This window comes from Thalassophryne amazonica, chromosome 6 (assembly GCF_902500255.1).
Source record: "Thalassophryne amazonica chromosome 6, fThaAma1.1, whole genome shotgun sequence".
NCBI lineage: Eukaryota > Metazoa > Chordata > Actinopteri > Batrachoidiformes > Batrachoididae > Thalassophryne > Thalassophryne amazonica.
In genome coordinates this window covers 38,394,338-38,417,430 of record NC_047108.1, presented here as the reverse complement: position 1 = coordinate 38,417,430, position 23,093 = coordinate 38,394,338, and the positions used below count along the sequence as shown (strand labels likewise).

At 40.8% G+C, this 23,093-nt stretch overlaps 1 long non-coding RNA gene across 1 annotated transcript; it reads left to right on the top strand.

Annotated features, from left to right (window-relative positions):
- Positions 1 to 1,681: 1,681 nt before the first annotated feature.
- LOC117512055 lies at positions 1,682 to 15,537 on the top strand. Its single transcript, XR_004561196.1, has 2 exons — positions 1,682 to 1,887; positions 15,483 to 15,537. It is a non-coding gene; the product is annotated as an uncharacterized LOC117512055 (long non-coding RNA).
- The last annotated feature ends 7,556 nt before the right edge of the window (positions 15,538 to 23,093 follow it).

Sequence of the window (23,093 nt, the reverse complement as noted above, 5' to 3'; positions counted from 1 at the left end):
AACAACTGAATGAACATCCTCAGAGGCCGGTGATTCCATAATTTTTGCCAGGGGTTGTATGTACATCTTGAAATTTTTTACTATATTTTCATTTAGACATTAATAATATACTTGTGTTATAATGTGATAGACATACATTTCTTTGTGGTACAGTAGTGTTCAGAATAATAGTAGTGCTATGTGACTAAAAAGATTTATCCAGTTTTGAGTATATTTCTTATTGTTACATGGGAAGCAAGGTACCAGTAGATTTCTCACAAATTCAACAAGACCAAGCATTCATGATATGCACACTCTTAAGGCTATGAAATTGGGCTATTAGTAAAAAAAAAAAAAGTAGAAAAGGGAGTGTTCACAATAATAGTAGTGTGGCAATCAGTCAGTGAGTTCATCAATTTTGTGGAACAAACAGGTGTGAATCAGGTGTCCCCTATTTAAGGATGAAGCCAGCATCTGTTGAACATGCTTTTCTCATTGAAAGCCTGAGGAAAATGGGACGTTCAAGACATTGTTCAGAAGAACAGTGTAGTTTGATTAAAAGTTGATTGGAGACGGGAAAACTTATACGCAGGTATAAAAAATTATAGGCTGTTCATCTACAATGATCTCCAATGCTTCAAAATGGACAAAAAAAAAACCTGAGATGCGTGGAAGAAAAAAAAAAACAACCATCAAAATGGATGGAAGAATACCAGGAATGGCAAAAGGCTCACCCATTGATCAGCTCCAGGATGATCAAAGACAGTCTGGAGTTACCTGTAAGTGCTGTGACAGTCAGAAGACGCCTGTGTGAAGCTAATTATTTTCAAGAATCCCCCAAAAAAGTCCCTCTGTTAAATAAAAGACATGTGCAGAAGAGGTTCAATTTGCCAAAGAACAATTGAGGAATATTTGTGGACTGATGAGAGTAAATTATTCTTTTTGGGTCCACGGGGCCGCAGACAGTTTGTGAGACGACCCCCAAACTCTGAATTCAAGCCACAGTTCACAGTGAAGACAGTGGAAGCATGGTGGTGCAAGCATCATGATATGGGCGTGTTTCTCCTACTATGGTGTTGGGCTTATATATCGCATACCAGGTATCATGGATCAGTCTGGATATGTCAAAATACCTTGAAGAGGTCATGTTGCCTTATGCTGAAGAGGACATGCCCTTGAAATGGGTGTTTCAACAAGACAATGACCCCAAGCCACACTAGTAACCGAGCAAAATCTTGGTTCCAAACCAACAAAATGAATGCTTCGTAGATGTGAAGAGATCATGAAAAACTGTGGTTATACAACTAATACTAGTGTAGTGATTCACAGGATTGCTAAAAAAAGCAGTTTGAACATAATAGTTTCGAGTTTGTAGCGTCAAACTTTTTTTTACTAATACCCATTTTCATAGCCTTAGAGTGTGGCATATCATGAATGCTTGGTCTTGTTGGATTTGTGAGAATCTACTGAATCTACTGGTACCGTTGTTTCCCATGTAACAATAAGAATATACTCAAAACCTGGATTAATCTTTTTAGTCATATAGCACTACTATTATTCTGACAACTACTGTACCAACAATCGTTTCACATGTCACATTCTGAATGTTGTTTCAGTGCTGAAAGTTCATTCTTTACACATTGTTTTCAGTTTTGCAATGAACCGGATACGAATTCATGTGTTGCCCTCAAGTCGTACCGGGTGACCCAGACGCCACGTCCTCAAGAGTCTCAGACGTGCTCGTTCACTCAGCGACCATGCTCGCAGCCGCGCCTGGATGGCCTGGAGTACTGCATGAAACACATCTTGGAGGACAAGAACGCACCATTCAAGCAGTGCAGCTATGTCTCCACCAAGAATGGCAAACGCTGCCCCCAACGCAGCACCAAAGGTCGAAAAGAAAGATGGGTGAGTCAGAAGTGAAAATTTGTCAGTTTTTACAATGTATTTATGGAATGTGTTTTACATTCTTTAAAAATAAGGTTGCAGGGCCTTAACATGGCCACTAGCCTGCTTGTCCAAAGCTTGCTAACCTTTATTTCCCAGCTGGACAAGTGATATTTAAAACCTTAGTGTGCAACATATTCTGAATAGAAAGCTACACAGCTCCTCTTGTGGTGCATGAGAACAAGATTTTCAGGTTCCACACGCACCAACTTGTAAAAACATTTGGGTCTTGAACTAGAATGGAACTGGTTTTGCCTTAGTCTTGTGTGGTGGCTGGCAAACAGGGTCATGTCTCCAGGAAACTCCTTTCCTGGAGCAGGGTTCTCTTTGGTCTTCAAAAGCTGATAGCCATTGTGGCTAATTGGTGGGAATTTCAATGAGCCACATGGGAAGTTGTTTAGCCACACATTGATTTAAAAAAAAACATGTGCATGAGTGCAAATTCAAAACAACATTTAAGAGAGTACAAAAAGCTTAAACAGCACTCTGCTGTCGTCGACCGAACGGTCCCTCCTAAAAATTGGTCCAGCCTGCCTTCATTGCACATGCGTCTTTTCTGTGCATCAGTCCCGGTTCACCGATTAGCACCTCATTTTTGCTTAAAACTGCACTCCAGTCATCATCTTACTCAGCAGCAGATATCTGAAGCATTTGTACAACAATCATTTCCACATAAATTCAGCATTATTTCATAATAAAAGACAGAGGAAGCGATCAGAACACCACAGCCAGAATGATTTAACACTAGGACTTCCAGAACTCCAGAACACTACTAGAACTGCCAAGGCCGTCAGTTTGACAGGTAGCATTCTGGCGGATGGAATGCTTGGGCGGTAATGGTGTCATCGCATTCCATTGGCCAGAATGTTAAAGGTATTCATGCATGCTATAAAATGATGGTTTGGAAAAGGATATAATAATATTATTTGGTCAAAAACGTACTAATGTTTTATGAGTATTTATAAATAGTATTTAAAAAAGACAGAGTAGGGCAGATAAATTTGAAATAAAGGTTTACTTGAAGCATCATTCATTTGTAAGAGTTCTTTTATAACAAAACACAAAAAATACAGTAATTATTAATGTTTGCAATATTTAAGCAATATATTCTATTGATTACATAAATTATTTTACAATTAATTATTCAGTGTTTTTTTCATTCAGAATCTAGTACTTAATAATTATAAAATGTATGGGAACAAAAAAATAACAAAACTCATTAATAATTATTTACATTTTAATCATACATTTCAAACTGTATAATAACAAGAACAAATAAGAACTTAGCAATAATGATAACAATAATCAATATGGAAACAAAAAACAATGAAAAACAATTCCAAATTGAAGTATGAGGATAACAAGAAATCTATATACAGTTTTTACACGTCACAGCCGTAGACGCTGTGCATTTCCACACACCACCTTCTTGCACAGACAGCAAACATCTTTGGAGCGATTTTTGGAGCACTTTTGCGCACTTGGCACTGTCGTCTCTTCTCCAAAACAATCATGTCTTCCACAGGTGCTGGCTCACGGGGCAGCGGCTGTGTTTTGGTGCGCATGTAACTGAAGCGCAGTTCGTTTGCGAGCTGCAGGATAAAGTTTTGTCCTGGGATATTTTCATTGTGGGCATTTTGATACAAAATTCCATGAATTGATTGCAGCCATGTCGAGGACATTGTAAAAAAACTGCCATTGGCCACCTACGTGTTGCAGCTTTAACGAGTATTTTTTAGCATTTGGTCAAGCACATCCATGCCAACCTTTGTGTGATTGTAGTAAACCACGGGCTCTGGTTTGGATTTAGGGCTGCTGAGAGTACCAGATGAAGTGTGCACGGTGCTCAGCACACACATTTTTTTCGTGTTTTACACTGGTAGACAGTGAGGGTGACATTTCTGTTTCTGAGGACAACGGGTTGAGTGCAGTGCCTTTGCTCCTTACGCACGGGGGAAGCTCACGTCTGCTTTTATTGACTGTGCCCACGATGCTGGTCTTCTTATTTGAAGTTTCCTGGCTAGTTCAAGTGATGTAAAAAAGTTGTCTGGTGTGACGTTTCTCCCCTTCCCCGGGAATGGCTCCATCAGCTTCAGCACCACACTCTCTCCAAGCCGCTGACTTGGCATGTGCGTCTCATCCTTTCCCAGATAAGGAGTGCCGTTCAACATAAACTTAGTGTGACCATCTGCTGCCAGCCAAAACTTGATGCCGAGCTTATCTGGTTTGTTTGACATGTCTGGAGGAAGGCACACCTTGCTTTGGTCGGGAGGAGCTGTTCATCATCGTTATTTCAGCACCAGGTTTGTAACAGCACATACAATTATTGACAAAACTGTCCCACGCCGCATTCATGAGACAAACTTTGTTATTTGAGGCGTGTGTGTCTGCTCCCTTTCTTATCAAAGCACAAAAGCGCATTATAGCTATGAAGCTTTTTTTGGCATTGTCTCACGGAAGTATGGGAAACCTCAGTCATCTGACCAAAAGCTGGACAGCTCCATGTTACGGCCCCCTTTCACTCCGCGGACATAAATCAGAGCTAAAAACGCCTTCAGCTCATCCACACTCATTTCCGAGGAGGAGTCACTGCCCAAAACTCTGCGTGCCTCAGCCACAGTACAGTCTCTTATGTGGTTCAGCATTTCAATGTCCACCAGGCAGAGGAAGGCAATTTGGGCATCCTGAACCTTGCGCTTTGCGTATGGGGTGGGTCCCTCCGCCTCTGTCAGCACATTCTGACTCTGACGCCTCCCACTTCTGTCTGCCTCCTGTACCACAGTCCACACAGTGCCGTCCTTTCCTGTCTCCTGCTCCCTCTCATGTGTGCCCTCATCCTGTGCCATTGATGGAGACGCTGTGAAGTGCAGAATAGATTGTTGTTACTTCTATACTTTTCATGTATGGCCTAGTTTATTGTATATTTTTTCATTGTATATTATTTAGCCCATTATCAGTACCTTGATTTGACGTTTCACCAGGGCCATTGAGTTGGAAAGCAGGGTTTATTGCGGGAGACTGGGCGCCTGCCTCATCTCTCTGCTCCTGAACCTGCGCTGATTGTGGCATTGCTATATATAGTACATAAATTATTTTACTAATCTGTTGACTAGAGCCTAAAATAATAATATCCTTATATCGGATACTCTATTACTACCTTGAAAAAATGTGTCATCACCACCTCCTGCTGACGGGACAACTCGTATCTTTTTAGCCGGGGGAGGCTCACTCTCTGACTCGCTGTCACTGGAGCTGACGACGGACCAAGAGCTGTCCGAATCCCCCTCACCCCCCAGAATCCCCCTCATCTAAATTTTGTAGAATTTCCGGTGCTTCTTTTACAGAAAATCGGCGTCTGGAAGCCATTTAAAATGAATTGCTATCTGTATCCTTCTCAGACAGTGCACCAGAGCGGTGGTTGCTAGGAGATGCTTGCACCCACACTCAGCCACGGGGAAAAAATACAATGCAAATAATAGGGCCGTCAAACTAGCAGCTGCGGTAGTTAGAGGTAGAAATACTTATATCTTCTTTTTCCTTTTTTTAAAATAGAGACAAAGGAACAAAGAGGACAAAGGTTCAAAGTCGGGATGCCAGGAAGAGAGTGGTTTTAATTAACCAGAGTTATGACAGGTCAAACTTTCAAAACCGTCAAATTGACTACCCAGGTAGTTCTAGTGTTAAGAGGTTTACCTTGTCATCTGATGGCTATAATCCCATTATTCCCTTTGATCGCTTTGGGTGTAGACAGTCCATGTCAGACGAGCTGCTGTGGTCCCAATGACGCATGCACAGTGAAGGCAGAGTGTACCAATTTTTAGGGGGGGATGTTAGGTCTGCGATACCGGCTTAATGTTATCTCACACTGTGACAGATTCCATGAACTTTCAGAATCCGTCAGTCTCCACTGGATTTGGGGCTCTGATGAATGGATAATGTCACATTTCCACTGGAAAGACAGAGCTGCATTCAGCAGAATGATTTTCCCAGTTTCAAGACATGTGGTGCATCCGGAAAGCATTCACAGCACTTCACTTTTTCCACATTTTGTTATGTTACAGCTAGGGCTGCTGCTATCGATTATTTTAGTAATCCAGTGTATTCTATCGATTATTCTGGCGATTAATCGAGTAATCTGAATAAAAAGTATTTTGCGTTTTAAACAACATCAACAGTCCAGGGCTCTTCCTAAGCAGTGGCACAGTGTTGCTGTGCCACCACACAGATTGTCAAATTTAGTATATCCCTTTCTGTTTTCCTGGTAATTATTTTTTCACATCGTTACAAATTTTGGCTCTTTCCCTGTGTCAGGAGCTCAGCCAAAGTTGGGCCAAAGTCTTGACATTTTGCTGAAATGCCGATGGCATGTGGCTTTCTGTTTTTTTGTTTTCCCCAGCTTGTAAATTTAATCATTTTTAAGTGTTTTTTTTTTTTAAGGTTGGTGGACTGGGTCCCTGCATGAGTTGTTTGTTTTTTTTTTAATCCCTCTTTCTCTGTGATTCAACAGATGCATTTCAGCTGGAGGTTGAACATGTAAGCCTCGCAGTCACTGTTTTTTGTTACCATGTTTGTGAAGCGTTGTTGTTGCCCAAAAAAAAACGAAAATTAAAAAGCGAAACACTCAATGTGAGTCTGAGTAAAACACAGAAGAAGAGTGGACTTCTTCCAGAGACTGTCATTGTGGTCGGGACGGAGCTGTGACAACTCAGGTGTGAGGGGAGTGCTAAGCCAATCACACCGGGCAGAGAGAGGCAACAGCTGGCCGCCGCGCAAATAGTCACTCCCCAGCGGACGAAACTGTTCTTTTTTTGTGTTTTTTTAAACAGAAACACACTGCTTCGCTTTAAATGCGCAGTAAGCTACAACCCCAATTCCAATTAAGTTGGGACGTTGAGTAATATGGAAATAAAAACAGAATACAATGATTTGCAAATCCTCTTCAACCTATATTCAATTGAATACACCACAAAGACAAGATATTTGATGTTCAAACTGTTAAACTTTATTGTTTTGTGCAAATATTTGCTTATTTTGAAATGGATGCCTGCAACACATTTCAAAAAAGCTGGGACAGTGGTATGTTTACCACTGTGTTACATCACTTTTCCTTCTAACAACATTCAATAAGTGTTTGCGAACTGAGGACACTAATTGTTGAAGCTTTGTGGGTGGAATTCTTTCCTATTCTTGCTTGATGTACGACTTCAGTTGTTCAATGGTCCGGGGTCTCCGTCGTATTTTGCGCTTCATAATGCGCCACACATTTTCAATGGGTGACAGGTCTGGACTGCAGGCAGATCTGAAAATGGCTGTGCACCGACGCTCCCCATCTAATCTGGTGGAGCTTGAGAGGTGCTGCAAAGAGGAATGGGCAAAACTGCGCAAAGATAGGTGCACCAAGCTTGTGGCATCATATTGAAGAAGACTTGAGACTGTAATTTCTGCCAAAAGTGCATCAGTAAAGTATTGAGCAAAGGGTGTGAGTACTTATGTACATGAGATTTCTTAGTTTTTTATTTTTAAGATATTTGCAAAAAAAAACAAACAAAAAAAAACCATGTTGTCATCATGGAGTGTTGTGAGTAGAATTTTGAGGGTAAAAAATGAATTTATTCCATTTGGAGTAAAGCTGTAACATGAAATATGTTTTAAAAAAGTGAAGTGCTCTGAATACTTTCCAGATGCACTGTATATATGTGCTGGGGGTGGGGAACTGGATGTGAGCAGGATTTGGCGAGGTCTGAACGCAAATCTGGCTAGCTTGGGGATTATGATATCACACTTCCTCATTACTTTCATGTGCTGACAGATTTCTCTCCACTGTGGCGAGAACCGCAAACAACCTTCTTTCTCTGCGGCGCTTTCTGACCACGAGAATGTGCTGGGCGCACGCTGACGTCCAAATCCACATGCACACAGCCGCGCTCTTTTTCTTCAGTAAGTCTGACCTTGGCTAGATGAAAAGCCGTACTACAGGTTGTTGTGTCGGGAACTGTCCTCGCTCCCCTCATGTTGCATTCACTGGCGGCACGGTGGCTTAGTGGTTAGCACTGATGCTGCACAGCAAGAAGGTCATGAGATCGCTTCCTGCCCTTTCTGTGTGGAGTTTGCATGTTCTCCCCGTGTCTGCGTGGGTTTCCTCCGAGCACTCCGGTTTCCTCCCACAATGAAAACATGCTTATTCGGGTCTGCTCCTTCTCTGCCCCTGACCAATGCAGAGTCTCTACATCTGGAGTTGGTCCCCGGGCGCCAGACTGTGGCTGCCCACTGCTCCTAGTGGCTGGAATGCATCTAACTGTAGTTAGGATGGGTTAATTGTAGAAGAAAAATTTAGCTGTAATGCAATGACAAATAAATGAAATAATAATAATATAATTATTATTATTATTGACGCCCCTGCACCGGAGCATTGGCCAGTCAGAAACCCAATCTGAAGCATCGGACACCTGCACAACATGAACACATGAGTATTGTAGAAGTAACAAACAAGTACAAATCACAGCAGGGTTTTATTTTATCCAGTGTTTGCGTAATTTTCCTCAGTTCATTTATATATTCTCATTTTTTAAGGATGTTTTAAGGATATTTGACCATTTATTTCATCTCATGATCTCATAAATTCAGTATACGACGCAGCACAGGTAGGTGCCGTCAGAAAACACCGGTAGAGAAAGAGCAGAGAAAAGTAAAGAAAAGTAGTTTGTTTTTTTCTTGTTGTTGTTTTGTTTTTTTTTTAAAAACATGTTCACTCGGGTTAAAATCCTCTCTCTGCTCCGCACATCGCTGTGTCACGTGCACTGATGTTCGCAGCAGAATGTCTCGTGGCCCCGTTTCGCAGCACGCGCGCACACACACACACACACACCCCTCCTCCTGTAAACTGCGCATTTTAGACAGCTTGAACAAGACGGCCACCGTTTTAATCACCCGTCTTATCCAAGTTTGAACGTTCAGATGACGGCAGGACAGCTCGCTGCCTAAAACTATGAATTGAGAGAAAAACAAAGACTTAAATAAAATAAACGACTCGTCGACTACTAAATTAGTTGTCAACAGTTTCATTAGTCGACGTTGTCGTGACTAGTCGACTAGTTGTGGCAGCCCTATTTGAAAAGCAACCCCCTTTCCTCGATTTTTCTCGGGAAAAATCTTCGTGAGACGAACGGTTAAAATGTACCCCCTTTCCCGAGTAAATCAGAACGCGCATGCGGCCCCTTATGTGTCTGGAGTGGAGGGGGGAATAAGACCAACCTGTTTTCAAGCCCAAACATTTGTTTGAGAAATAAAAATAGAACATTTTCCTATAAATAATTATGATGGCTTTAGAACTAACAAATTTAATTTTAACGATCAACGTACGAGGTTGGACACATAAGAAATTATTAATAGTGACTGACAGTATTCACAGTTCCTCTGATCGCTCCTCATCGTCCTGGCGCCGCTGCGCTATCACGTCTTTTTCCACTGACCTCACACCTCGCTGCAGGTGTCTTTTTCCGAGTGTAGAACACAGTTATCAATCAATCAATTTTATTTATAGCGCCAAATCACAACAAACAGTTGCCCCAAGGCGCTTTATATTGTAAGGCAAGGCCATACAATAATTACGTAAAAACCCCAACGGTCAAAAACGACCCCCTGTGAGCAAGCACTTGGCGACAGTGGGAAGGAAAAACTCCCTTTTAACAGGAATAAACCTCCAGCAGAACCAGGCTCAGGGAGGGGCAGTCTTCTGCTGGGACTGGTTGGGGCTGAGGGAGAGAACCAGGAAAAAGACATGCTGTGGAGGGGAGCAGAGATCAATCACTAATGATTAAATGCAGAGTGGTGCATACAGAGCAAAAAGAGAAAGAAACAGTGCATCATGGGAACCCCCCAGCAGTCTACGTCTATAGCAGCATAACTAAGGGATGGTTCAGGGTCACCTGATCCAGCCCTAACTATAAGCTTTAGCAAAAAGGAAAGTTTTAAGCCTAATCTTAAAAGTAGAGAGGGTGTCTGTCTCCCTGATCTGAATTGGGAGCTGGTTCCACAGGAGAGGAGCCTGAAAGCTGAAGGCTCTGCCTCCCATTCTACTCTTACAAACCCTAGGAACTACAAGTAAGCCTGCAGTCTGAGAGCAAAGCGCTCTATTGGGGTGATATGGTACTATGAGGTCCCTAAGATAAGATGGGACCTGATTATTCAAAACCTTATAAGTAAGAAGAAGAATTTTAAATTCTATCTAGAATTAACAGGAAGCCAATGAAGAGAGGCCAATATGGGTGAGATATGCTCTCTCCTTCTAGTCCCCGCCAGTACTCTAGCTGCAGGATTTTTTGAATTAACTGAAGGCTTTTCAGGGAACTTTTAGGACAACCTGATAATAATGAATTACAGTAGTCCAGCCTAGAGGAAATAAATGCATGAATTAGTTTTTCAGCATCACTCTGAGACAAGACCTTTCTAATTTTAGAGATATTGCGTAAATGCAAAAAAGCAGTCCTACATATTTGTTTAATATGTGCTTTGAATGACATATCCTGATCAAAAATGACTCCAAGATTTCTCACAGTATTACTTGAGGTCAGGGTAATGCCATCCAGAGTAAGGATCTGGTTAGACACCATGTTTCTAAGATTTGTGGGGCCAAGTACAATAACTTCAGTTTTATCTGGGTTTAAAAGCAAGAAATTAGAGGTCATCCATGTCTTTATGTCTGTAAGACAATCCTGCAGTTTAGCTAATTGGGTGTGTGTCCTCTGGCTTCATGGATAGATAAAGCTGGGTATCATCTGCGTAACAGTGAAAATTTAAGCAATGCCGTCTAATAATACTGCCTAAGGGAAGCATGTATAAAGTGAATAAAATTGGTCCTAGCACAGACCTTGTGGAACTCCATAATAACCTTAGTCTGTGAAGAAGATTCCCCATTTACATGAACAAATTGTAATCTATTAGATAAATATGATTCAAACCACTGCAGCGCAGTGCCTTTAATACCTATGGCATGCTCTAATCTCTGTAATAAAATTTTATGGTCAACAGTATCAAAAGCAGCACTGAGGTCTAACAGAACAACACAGAGATGAGTCCACTGTCTGAGGCCATAAGAAGATCATTTGTAACCTTCACTAATGCTGTTTCTGTACTATGAGGAATTCTAAAACCTGACTGAACTCTTCAAATAGACAATTCCTCTGCAGATGATCAGTTAGCTGTTTTACAACTACCCTTTCAAGAATTTTTGAGAGAAAAGGAAGGTTGGAGATGGCCTATAATTATACTCAACAAAAAATATAAACGCAACACTTTTGGTTTTGCTCCCATTTTGTATGAGATGAACTCAAAGATCTAAAACTTTTCCACATACACAATATCACCATTTCCTCAAATATTATTCACAAAGCAGTCTAAATCTGTGATAGTGAGCACTTCTCCTTTGCTGAGATAATCCATCCCACCTCACAGGTGTGCCATACCAAGATTGCTGATTAGACACCATGATTAGTGCACAGGTGTGCTTAGACTGTCCATAATAAAAGGCCACTCTGAAAGGTGCAGTTTTGTTTTATTGGGGGGGATACCAGTCAGTATCTGGTGTGACCACCATTTGCCTCATGCAGTGCAACACATCTCCTTCGCATCATCCGTGAAGAGAACACCTCTCCAACGTGCCAAACGCCAGCGAATGTGAGCATTGTCCACTCAGTCGGTTACGATGACGAACTGGAGTCAGGTCGAGACCCCGATGAGGACGACTAGCATGCAGATGAGCTTCCCTGAGACGGTTTCTGACAGTTTGTGCAGAAATTCTTTGGTTATGCAAACCGATTGTTTCAGCAGCTGTCCGAATGGCTGGTCTCAGATGATCTTGGAGGTGAACATGCTGGATGTGGAGGTCCTGGGCTGGTGTGGTTACACGTGGTATGCGGTTGTGAGGCTGGTTGGATGTACTGCCAAAGTTCTCTGAAACGACTTTGGAGACAGGCTTATGGTAGAGACATGAACATTCAATACACGAGCAACAGCTCTGGTTGACATTCCTGCTGTCAGCATGCCAATTGCACGCTCCCTCAAATCTTGCGACATCTGTGGCATTGTGCTGTGTGATAAAACTGCACCTTCAGAGTGGCCTTTTATTATGGGCAGTCTAAGGCAACCTGTGCACTAATCAAGGTGTCTAATCAGCATCTTGGTATGGCCACACCTGTGAGGTGGGATGGATTATCTCAGCAAAGGAGAAGTGCTCACTATCAAGATTTAGACTGGTTTGTGAACAATATTTGAGAGAAATGGTGATATTGTGTATGTGGAAAAAGTTTTAGATCTTTGAGTTCATCTCATACAAAATGTGAGCAAAACCAAAAGTGTTGCGTTTATATTTTTGTTGAGTGTAGCTAAGATAGCTGGGTCAAGTGATGGCTTTTTAAGTAATGGTTTAATTACTGCCACCTTAAAAGCCTGTGGTACATAGCCAACTAATAAAGATAGATTGATCATATTTAAGATTCAAAGCATAATAATGGTAGGGCTTCCTTGAGCAGCCTGGTAGGAATGGGGTCTAATAGACATGTTGATGGTTTGGATGAAGTAACTAATGAAAATAACTAGACAGAACAATCTGAGAGAAGAGTCTAACCAAATACCGGCATCACTGAAAGCAGCCAAAGAAACGATCGTCTTTGGATGGTTGAGTAATTTTTTCTGTAATAGTTAAAATTTTATTAGCAAAGAAAGTCATGAAGTCATTACTAGTTAAAGGAATCCTCGGCTCAATAGAGCTCTGACTCTTGTCAGCCTGGCTACAGTGCTGAAAAGAAACCTGTGTGTGTTCTTATTTTCTTCAATTAGTGATGAGTAGTAAGATGTCCTAGCTTTACGGAGGGCTTTTATAGAGCTAACAGACTCTTTTTCCAGCTAAGTGAAGATCTTCTAAAATTAGTGAGACGCCATTTCCTCTCCAACCTACGGGTTATCTGCTTAAGCTGCGAGTTTGTGAGTATACCACAGAGTCAGGCACTTCTGATTTAAAGCTCTCTTTTTCATAGGAGCTACAGCATCCAAAGTTGTCTTCAATGAGGATGTAAAACTATTGATGAGATACTCTATCCACTTACAGAGTTTAGGTAGCTACTCTGCACTGTGTTGGTATATGGCATTAGAGAACATAAGAAGGAATCATATCCTTAAACCTAGTTTACAGCGCTTTCTGAAAGACTTCTAGTGTAATGAAACTTATTCCCCACTGCTGGGTAGTCCATCAGAGTAATGTAAATGTTATTAAGAAATGATCAGACAGAAGGTGAGTTTTCAGGGAATAACTGTTAAGTCTTCAATTTCCATACCATAAGTTAGAACAAGATCTAAGATTATGATTAAAGTGGTGGGTGACTCATTTACATTTTGAGCAAAGCCAGTTGAGTCTAATAATAGATTAAATGCTGTGTTGAGGCTGTCATTCTCAGCATCTGTGTGGATGTTAAAACTCGCCCACTATAATTATCTTATCTGAGCTAAAGCACTAAGTCAGACAAAAGGTCTGAAAAATTCACAGAGAAACTCACAGTAATGACCAGGTGGACGATAGATAATAACAATAAAACTGGTTTTTGGGACTTCCAATTTGGATGGACAAGACTAAGAGTCAAGCTTTCAAATTAATTAAAGCTCTGTCTGGGGTTTTGATTAATTAATAAGCTGGAATGGAAGATTGCTGCTAATCCTCCACCTCTGCCCGTGCTATGAGCATTCTGGCAGTTAGTGTGACTCGGGGTTGTTGACTCATTTAAACTAACATATTCATCCTGCTGTAACCAGGTTTCTGTAAGGCAGAATAAATCAATATGTTGATCAATTATTATATCATTTACTAACAGGACTTAGAAGAGAGAGACCTAATGTTTAATAGACCACATTTAACTGTTTTAGTCTGTGGTGCAGTTGAAGGTGCTATATTATTTTTTTCTTTTTTGAATTTTTATGCTTAATAGATTTTGCTGGTTATTGGTGGTCTGGGAGCAGGCCACCGTCTCTACGGGGATGGGGTAATGAGGGATGGCAGGGTGAGAGAAGCTGCAGAGAGGTGGGCAAAGACTACAACTCTGCTTCCTGGTCCCAACCCTGGATAGTCACGGTTTGGAGGATTTAAGAAAATTGGCCATATTTCTAGAAATGAGAGCTGCTCCATCCAAAGTGGGAGGATGCCGTCTCTTCTAACAAGACCAAGGTTTTCCCCAGAAGCTTTGCCAATTATCTATGAAGCCCACCTCATTTTTTGGGGTAGTTGGGTAGTTAGTTTCTGGGTAGTTGTTGGTGCTCTTCTTTTTTCTGGGCGAGAAAGATCTTATAAACAGACACGCAGAACACAGTGCCGGTGCTGGCCCTTCGCGGTGTCGCAACCGGCTTGCTTGATGAGGCCGCGGAACACATGCACTGTAAAAAAGCAAAAAAAAAAACAAAAAAAAAGCATGCAAAATTGGACTTAAAAAATCCGCGAAACAGCGAGGCCGCGAAAGGTGAACCTCGTTATAGTGAGGGACCACTGTATTTATTTTAGGAGCAAAATGCGAATGAAAGGGTTTAAAACATTCTCGCACACGTGCACCCGTTTTATTTTTTTTCCTCGCACAATCAAATTTGAGGCGCACTTACAGCCCTGATTTGATAGCAATGCAAGCCGAAAGAAGGGCGCCTTTGCATAGTGCGCATAAAGTCGCATAAGTAGGTAAGTAAGTGTGTAACATGTAAAATCGTATGTGCCTGGTACACCTGTTGCTAGTGTTGCGCTGTGCGAGCCCATCGAACCCTCTCACGGCAGGTGTCAGCCAAATTATACCTGGCACGCACGAACATCTAACACCGCTCGTTTGGCACTTAGAAAATGTGTAGCCTTCACACTATTAACACAACAACAGTCAGCAGACAATCATTGTTGTGCTGGCAGTGAAATTTTGTCTAAGTGTCCCACGAGTGTAGCTTTGGTCTGTGCGCTCAACTGACAGGAGGTGTGGCCGCAGACAGAAGTGGCTTGTGGATTTGGACATTCCAGCTGGGCAACATGTACTGTATTTGGACAGATATGGACTAACAACTGCCCACTGTGACACATGTTTGTCTGCTTGGTGTCATCACGGTGGACATAAATAAAAACAATTGGTGTGGTTACGGGCTGCAGTGAGTGAGCGTGTGCACGCTCCAGTCCATTGACAGGCTGCCCCCAGGTTGAAAAGGACCGTCAGATCATAACACGCAGTGAGCGATCTGACTGTCACGTCACCCACGTGAGCTCTGTTCCACATGATGAGGTGTCAGTCCTGCTGCGCGCCGGCAGGACGCGCCATCGGTGTGGTTACACATCGGGCAGCTGCTGGCACTGTGTTGACGCGTGCACGAACTGTCGCACTGGCATCATGCACACCTGCCCATCAGCTCAATGTTCGTGTTGCGCTCATACGAGCTGCTCTGATGGGATTACCCTGAGTTGTACAAAAGCATGGCAGCGCCGCAGCGCTATAACACTTGAGGGAAATTCCACTCTTTAATGTCCCTTCCTCAATGTCTCGTTCTGGATTCAGGGTGACTTTCTGTGCAGAGCATGCTCATAGGAATGCCATGACCCTCCGAGCTCACATGAGAAAGACGTCTTCTGTCCATCTCCAGAGACGCTGCTGTCCCAGCTTAGCGGATACAACCGTGCAGAGACACATAGCCATGATGGAGGCGCTCTGAAGCTAATCGTATTCTGGTAAGTGGTTTTCGTTAGAATGCAGGCATGTGAGAACTGTGCATTTTTTGATTTCTGCCAAAGTATTTTGTGGTGTGAATCAGTCTGTTTTGAAGGCACACATTAGATGTATGCTATACAGTACTACCATAAATGGGCGCAAATTGCTGTAAAACTGCCAAACTAAAAAACAAACAAACAAATGTTTGCTTTGTAGTGGCGCTGAACACCGCCCAACAAAATGAGTCAAAATCTGCAGAAAGACAACTGAAAGGGACACCACTGGCGATTTGGATGGCAGGAACTTGACAGAAAAACATGCATCAGGGTACCGGTGGATTACTCCCAGTTTAAAGGACATGCTGTGTTGCCTAGCAACACAGCATCAAAGTATTCGTGATTATAAGCCTATCCGTGCATATGCTGTAATAATTAATGGTTGCTGATATTTTATTCGCGAATTATTTGTGACTGAGAAACCAAAATTTTTGAACCACGGAATCATATGAAGCAGTTGTGTTTGCAATGGTTCAGTGTTTTGAAGCGTTTGATACAGTTACATATGGTGACATCTGCTGGCCAATCTTTAACATAGCAAGATGTCATGGGCCAATCTTTAACATAGCAAGATGTCGTGAAACAATAATGGCACTGCAACCCCTGGCAAAAATTATAGAATCACCGGCCTCGGAGGATGTTCATTCAGTTGTTTAATTTTGTAGAAAAAAGCAGATCACAGACATGACACAAAACTAAAGTCATTTCAAATGGCAACTTTCTGGCTTTAAGAAACACTATAAGAAATCAGGAAAAAAAAATTGTGGGAGTCAGTAACGGTTACTTTTTTAGACCAAGCAGAGGGAAAAAAATATGGAATCACTCAATTCTAAGGAAAAAATTATGGAATCATGAAAAACAAAAGAACGCTTGCAGTCTCTGAGGCATGGACTTAATGGACAGTACTCTTCATCAATCTGGCTCCAACTTCTCTGATTGCTGTTACCAGATCAGCTTTGCAGGTTGGAGCCTTGTCATGGACCATTTTCTTCAACTTCCACCAAAGATTTTCAATTGGATTAAGATCCGGACTATTTGCAGGCCATGACATTGACCCTATGTGTCTTTTTGCAAGGAATGTTTTCACAGTTTTTGCTCTATGGCAAGATGCATTATCATCTTGAAAAATGATTTCATCATCCCCAAACATCCTTTCAATTGATTTGATAAGAAAAGTGTCCAAAATATCAACGTAAACTTGTGCATTTATTGATGATGTAATGACAGCCATCTCCCCAGTGCCTTTACCTGACATGCAGCCCCATATCATCAATGACTGTGGAAATTTACATGTTCTCTTCAGGCAGTCATCTTTATAAATCTCATTGGAACGGCAAAAACACGTTCCAGCATCATCACCTTGCCCAATGCAGATTCGAGAGTCATCACTGAATATGACTTTCATCCAGTCATCCACAGTCCACGATTGCTTTTCCTTAGCCCATTGTAACCTTGTTTTTTCTGTTTAGGTGTTAATGATGGCTTTCCTTTAGCTTTTCTGTATGTAAATCCCATTTCCTTTAGGCGGTTTCTTACAGTTCGGTCACAGACGTTGACTCCAGTTTCCTCCCATTCGTTCATTTGTTTGTTGTGTTTTGATTTTTGAGACCCTTTGATGTCTTTCTTGGTCTACCAGTATGTTTGCCTTTAACAACCTTCCCATGTTTTTTGTATTGGTCCAGAGTTTAGACACAGCTGACTGTGAACAACCAACATCTTTTGCAACATTGTGTGATGATTCACCCTCTTTTAAAAGTTTGATAATCCTGTCCTTTGTTTCAATTGATATCTCTCGTGTTGGAGCCATGATTCATGTCAGTCCACTTGGTGCAACAGCTCTCCAAGGTGTGATCACTCCTTTTTAGATGCAGACTAACGAGCAGATCTGATTCGATGCAGGTGTTAGTTTTGAGGATGAAAATTTACAGGGTGATTCCATAATTTATTCCTCAGAATTGAGTGAGTCCATATTTTTTTCCCTCTGCTTGGTCTAAAAAAGTAACCGTTACTGACTGCCACAATTTTTTTTTTCTTGATTTCTTATAGTGTTTCTTAAAGCCAGAAAGTTGCCATTTGAAATGACTTTAGTTTTGTGTCATGTCTGTGATCTGCTTTTTTTCTACAAAATTAAACAACTGAATGAACATCCTCAGAGGCCGGTGATTCCATATTTTTGCCAGGAGTTGTATGTACATCTTGAAATTTTTTACTATATTTTCATTTAGACATTAATAATATACTTGTGTTATAATGTGATTGTGCTATTATAAAATACTGTATGTAGGGCTGTCACGATTAGGAATTTCTGGAAACGATTAATTGTCAGACAAATAATTGCGATTGACGAATATTGTCTCTTTTTTTTTTTCCTTTCTTCCCTTCTTTATATTCTACTATCATAGTACAAGGCTACACAACTCTGTAAGAACGTTTGGCTTCTGTGAGTGGAGAAACTGGGAATAGTGCAACATTTTTATTTTTATCTTCTTCTGATTTGTGGTGAAATTGAAATTTCACCACAAATCTGAAATTGTTTCTCCTCATCAGTCACGTTTTGTGCTTAAACACTACATTAAGCTCAAGATTGAACAAATTTGGAAAACAGCTGTTAAAGTTCAGAGTTATCACCTGCTTTTTGTGATCTGTGCGTCTGAACATCACCACAGCTTCTCCACGTCAGGGTTTTTTTTTTTGTTTTTTTTTTTTTTGCTCAGTTCATATATTCTCATTTTTTTAAATATGTTTTTAAAGATATTTGACCATTTATTTCATCTCATGATCTCATAAATTCAGTATACAACGCGCACATGGTGTGAACAGGACGGTAACGGCAGAATCACACCAGGAGAGAAGTTCAGAGAGAAGTAAAGGCAGTTCCACGTTTTGGTTTTGTTTTTTTTAACATGTTCACTCTGGTTAAAATCCCCTCTCTGCTCCACGCTCGTGTCTCATGTACACTGATGGTTCTCAGCAGACTAACGTGTTGTGCCTCCATTCAGGAATCTTCCTCACCCCCCCCCTCAGTCTGCAGCCTGTTGACTCTGCGCGCACACACACACACACAAACACACAGAGACATACACACCCACAGCTCCTTCGGTAAACTCCACATTTTAAACAGCTTTGAAGAAGATGGCCACTGTTTTAATCGCCGTCTTATCCAAACGGCAGGACGGATCACTCCTCACCCTCCATGTTATTGTCCTGCCTTAAGACGAGAGCGTAACAGAGTGAGCGAGACTGCAGCACAGTGACGTCAGATTCTGAGTCGTTTTATACTTTGTGGATAAAATAAATAATTCATGGTAATCGCGAATATGAAAAATACCGCAAATAGAAAATAATCGCGATTGGTGAATATTGTAATAATTGTGACTGCCCTAACTGTATGTAATAGAGATATAATTGAGAAATGCTTGTACAGTTAGACTTATGACAATAGTTGTACAAAATGATGGGGATTTGCGCACTTCAGAGGTTTTTTAAACACAAGATCATTTCAGTAGTGTTATGTTTGAGTCTGTTCCTTTTCTTTACTACCTCTCCAGTTTTAGAGGAGCTCTTCTCACACAGCACAGAAGTTGCTAACTTATGAAGATAGGTGTTTTTTTTTTCCTTCCAATGTTGGATAAACAGCTGCCTCTATCCTCCCTATCTCTCCTTGCAACTTCACTGCAGAAAATGGTTCTGGGGAGCATTTACTTGCTAAAACCTTTCTGCTTCGCCCCAGGAACCCCCCATCACCAGCGCCCTCTTGACCCCTGCCCATTTTAAGCATTTTTCTGTTTTTGCCTCTCACATGCCTGTAGTGGAAAATAGTTTCATTTGTGAATAGATCTTGTGTGGTTGATCAACCAGTAACTGAATGTTCTTTTCTCTGCCGTTGAGGTTTGGCAGTTCTGGCAGAAATCAATTAATCTGGCTGTCCCCTTGTAGTTTACTGTGTCATTGCATATTGTTATTGTTTTGTTTTTATGTGTGTTTAATTTAAACCCTGTGTGCAGATGAGGACAGTTTGAGTGAGGAGGAGCAAGGTCCCTTGGTACTAGACCAGACATGGAGAGGAGATCCTGACAGTGAACCTGACAGCCCTCTCCCCCCCCCCCCCCCCCCCCCGCCTCTGTCTTCCTCCTCTGGACAAACCCTAGGACATGGACCTGACATACTTCCTGCACTGGGCCTTTCCCACCATCAGGGGAGCTATTCACACTCAAAAGGTGATAAAACAGACACTAACGGCCATGCTGCACCAGGTGGGCCTCAATCAAATGAGTACCAGGACACTTTTGAAATGCTGAACTCATTGCTGAGTGCACAGGGGGTCCAGCCGTCTCAGCCGTCCATGTTTGACTACAGATCCCAGTATGGGGACTTCCGATACAGTGGTGGTTCCAGGGGGAGCAGCCAGGCCTCCACCCTGCCTTCACAACCGCCTCCCCCACTGCCACCCTTACCTAAATGAGTTTCTGATCAGGAAATGTTTTATGTGCATCGTATTTGACATGAGAAACCTCCATCTTGTTACATAAAAGTATTGTACAATTAAAAAAAACAAAAAAACAAAGCCAATTATTTGTGATTTTATTTTGTTGGCTTTGGTGTAACAGAGAAATTTGTGACAAACATTATTTTCAGTGAACTTGTGTGGCAATAATGAGGCTTTAAGAAAGCTTTGAAAATGTAAAATATTTACAGGTACAGTGCATCTGGAAAGTACTGATAGCGCTTCACTTTTTCCACATTTTATGTTACAGCCTTATTCCAAAATGGAGAAAATTAAAAAAATTTTTCCCCCTCAAAATTCTACTCAAAACACCCATAATGACAGCAGAAAAAAAGTTTGGTTTTTTTTTTGTTTGTTTTGGTGGAGGGGGGGAACTTTTTGCAAATTTACTAAAGATAAAAACTAAGCAATCACATGTACATAAGTATTCACACCCTTTGCTCAATACTTAGTTGATGCACCTTCATGGCAAAGGGTGTGAATACTAAATTTGCAAAATTATCAAACTTTTTCACGTTGTCATTATGGGGTATTGTTTGTAGAAATTTGAGGAAAGAAAATAATTTCATCCTTTTTGGAATAAGGCTGTGAAATAAAATGTGGGAAGCGTGAAGCGCTGTGAATACTTTCTGGATGCACTGCAAATGTACATAATGACTTTTGTGCTACGTTTGACTCAAAGAAATGTGATGGCATCTGGTATTTACCATCACCTTGAAAAGAGGAAAATGGAACTTAATTACATCAGATTTTGCTACAGATTGTCTTTAATGTTTTGTAATGGTATTTATTAACTGAATGCTTTTGGAAAAACAGCCACCTGTTTTAAGGTTTACCCCTGTTATATTCTCCTTGGAAATAATGATTTTTCTTAAATTGAGAGTGCATGTCTCCAAAGCCATCTATTCATTGATTTTTAACTTTAGTTTTTTTTAATAGCCATGATCTTAAAATAAGAGATAATTGCCTCACCCTAGTCTCATCTATTTTTTCCTGTATTTAGTAAGTTGTACAGATTGTAAAATGTTTTAAACAAACATTAAATATTTTTACATTTTGTTATGCCAGTTTTTTAAGGAAAATGATGTAACTTAAGGACGTTTCTAGATTTGAGTGTTGCAGTCATTGTTTTAAATGGTTGTCATATGTCACCACACTAAAGTTCATACCAAGGAATTATATATGGTTCAGACATATCAATGTGGTCATACTGAATGAGTTTTGGGTAAAGGGGGGGCACCAATGGAATAGATGTTTAGAGGTCTTGCATTGGGACTTGTTCTGAGGGATCCTTTCTGTTAGCTTACTGAAGAAAGTGAGCGTCTTAAATTGACCAGAGCTAGCTGTACCGCTGTCAGGTTTGCTCGACAAGTAAACTGTGTGGGAATATTTTATGTGGTATTTGTTTTTGCTGAAATATCAGGCACAGTATCCTTCCCTAAGGTGTAATAACACTGTCAAAGACTCACCATAAACTTTTGTTTTTTAACTTGTCACTTATGCATTTCTTGATGTGCGTTTTAAATACTATGTTGGTATTTATAATCCACAAGAATTGAACTACAAGGCTATCTTGATGGATTCTGAAATAATGTTCATAATCCAGATGTCCACCTAAACTGTTTTCATAGTTGTGTAAATCGTACATGGTGATGCATGCTACTGACATACCTCCGCTTCATGGTCATGAAGATGAAGCTTAATGCTGTCCAATTAATTTAAATCTTACATTGTTGCCTAAAAAAAATACAAGTCTATGTACATTTGATTCTGATTTAGCTTCATACGGTATATAGTATAACTGCTGGTTGTCATTTCAGTCAGCTCGTAATAAACTAATTTGTTTTAGTAGGTAGAAATGCAGTACAACAAATCACCCATATAATTAAAGATTGGTTCCTTGATTTATGAAAGAAGTGGTTTTAAAAACATGATTCTGCTCAGGCAGCAGAGGCTTGGAGACATTCAGTTCTTGGTTGTAATAGGTGAATGGTAATGCACTGAATATTATCTTTGTAGGTTGGCCTACATTGCAAGTGACAAATGTCACCTTTATAAATGCTTATTGTATTGCAACATTCTGATCTGGGCAGACCTTCCAATGTAAGTGTGACCTTTATGCTGTATACACATGCACAGGCTTTTTCACAGTAAGCCCATATGTGGGGAACTAGTTGGAACACACTCATGCAAACTAACAATGCAACATCAAATGCTACAACTGTTTTCTTTTACTATGACATCTTAGTGTTTTATTGACTCAGGTTTGGAAATGAACCATTTAGGGATTTTCAGTTAAAACAGTTTTTTTGTTTGTTTTGTTTGTTTTAATATGTAGTTGTTTTACTCCAATTTAAAGTCAATAAATATTTTAAGAAAATTCACATGGCCTATTTGTTATGATTCTTTGCCGTTATAATCGTGGTGACAGACAGCTGGACTAACCAATCGGAGTTCTGAGGGGGTTGGTTCTTTTTGTCAAGGCAGGGTTTGATGTTGCCAGGTTCGCGTATTTTAAGCGATTGTAAATTTGCAGCCTTGGTGGTTGCACTAACAATTACTTTAAAAATCGATTCTTTTTCTCGATTAGTTAAGTTCATAAAATGCCAAGATGGCGCCTTCAAAAGTTTGTCTTTTTTTCCTCTTTTCGCAAATCACTTATCAAAATGCTTACTGGTTAATCATTGCAGCTCTTGAATTTCTGATAATTTTCTGTTGACCTTATAAAATCAGATTTCATAGTTAGGAATTATATTTTTTCCATACCCATATATTAGTGGAAAAGTGATTCAAAACTAAAGTGCTTCACACCCCTTCCTTCGTTTGAAGACTCAAGTAGCTTTTTGGCTACATTGTCGTCTACGTTTGCTTGTACATCCAGTTATATCTGGCAACACTATC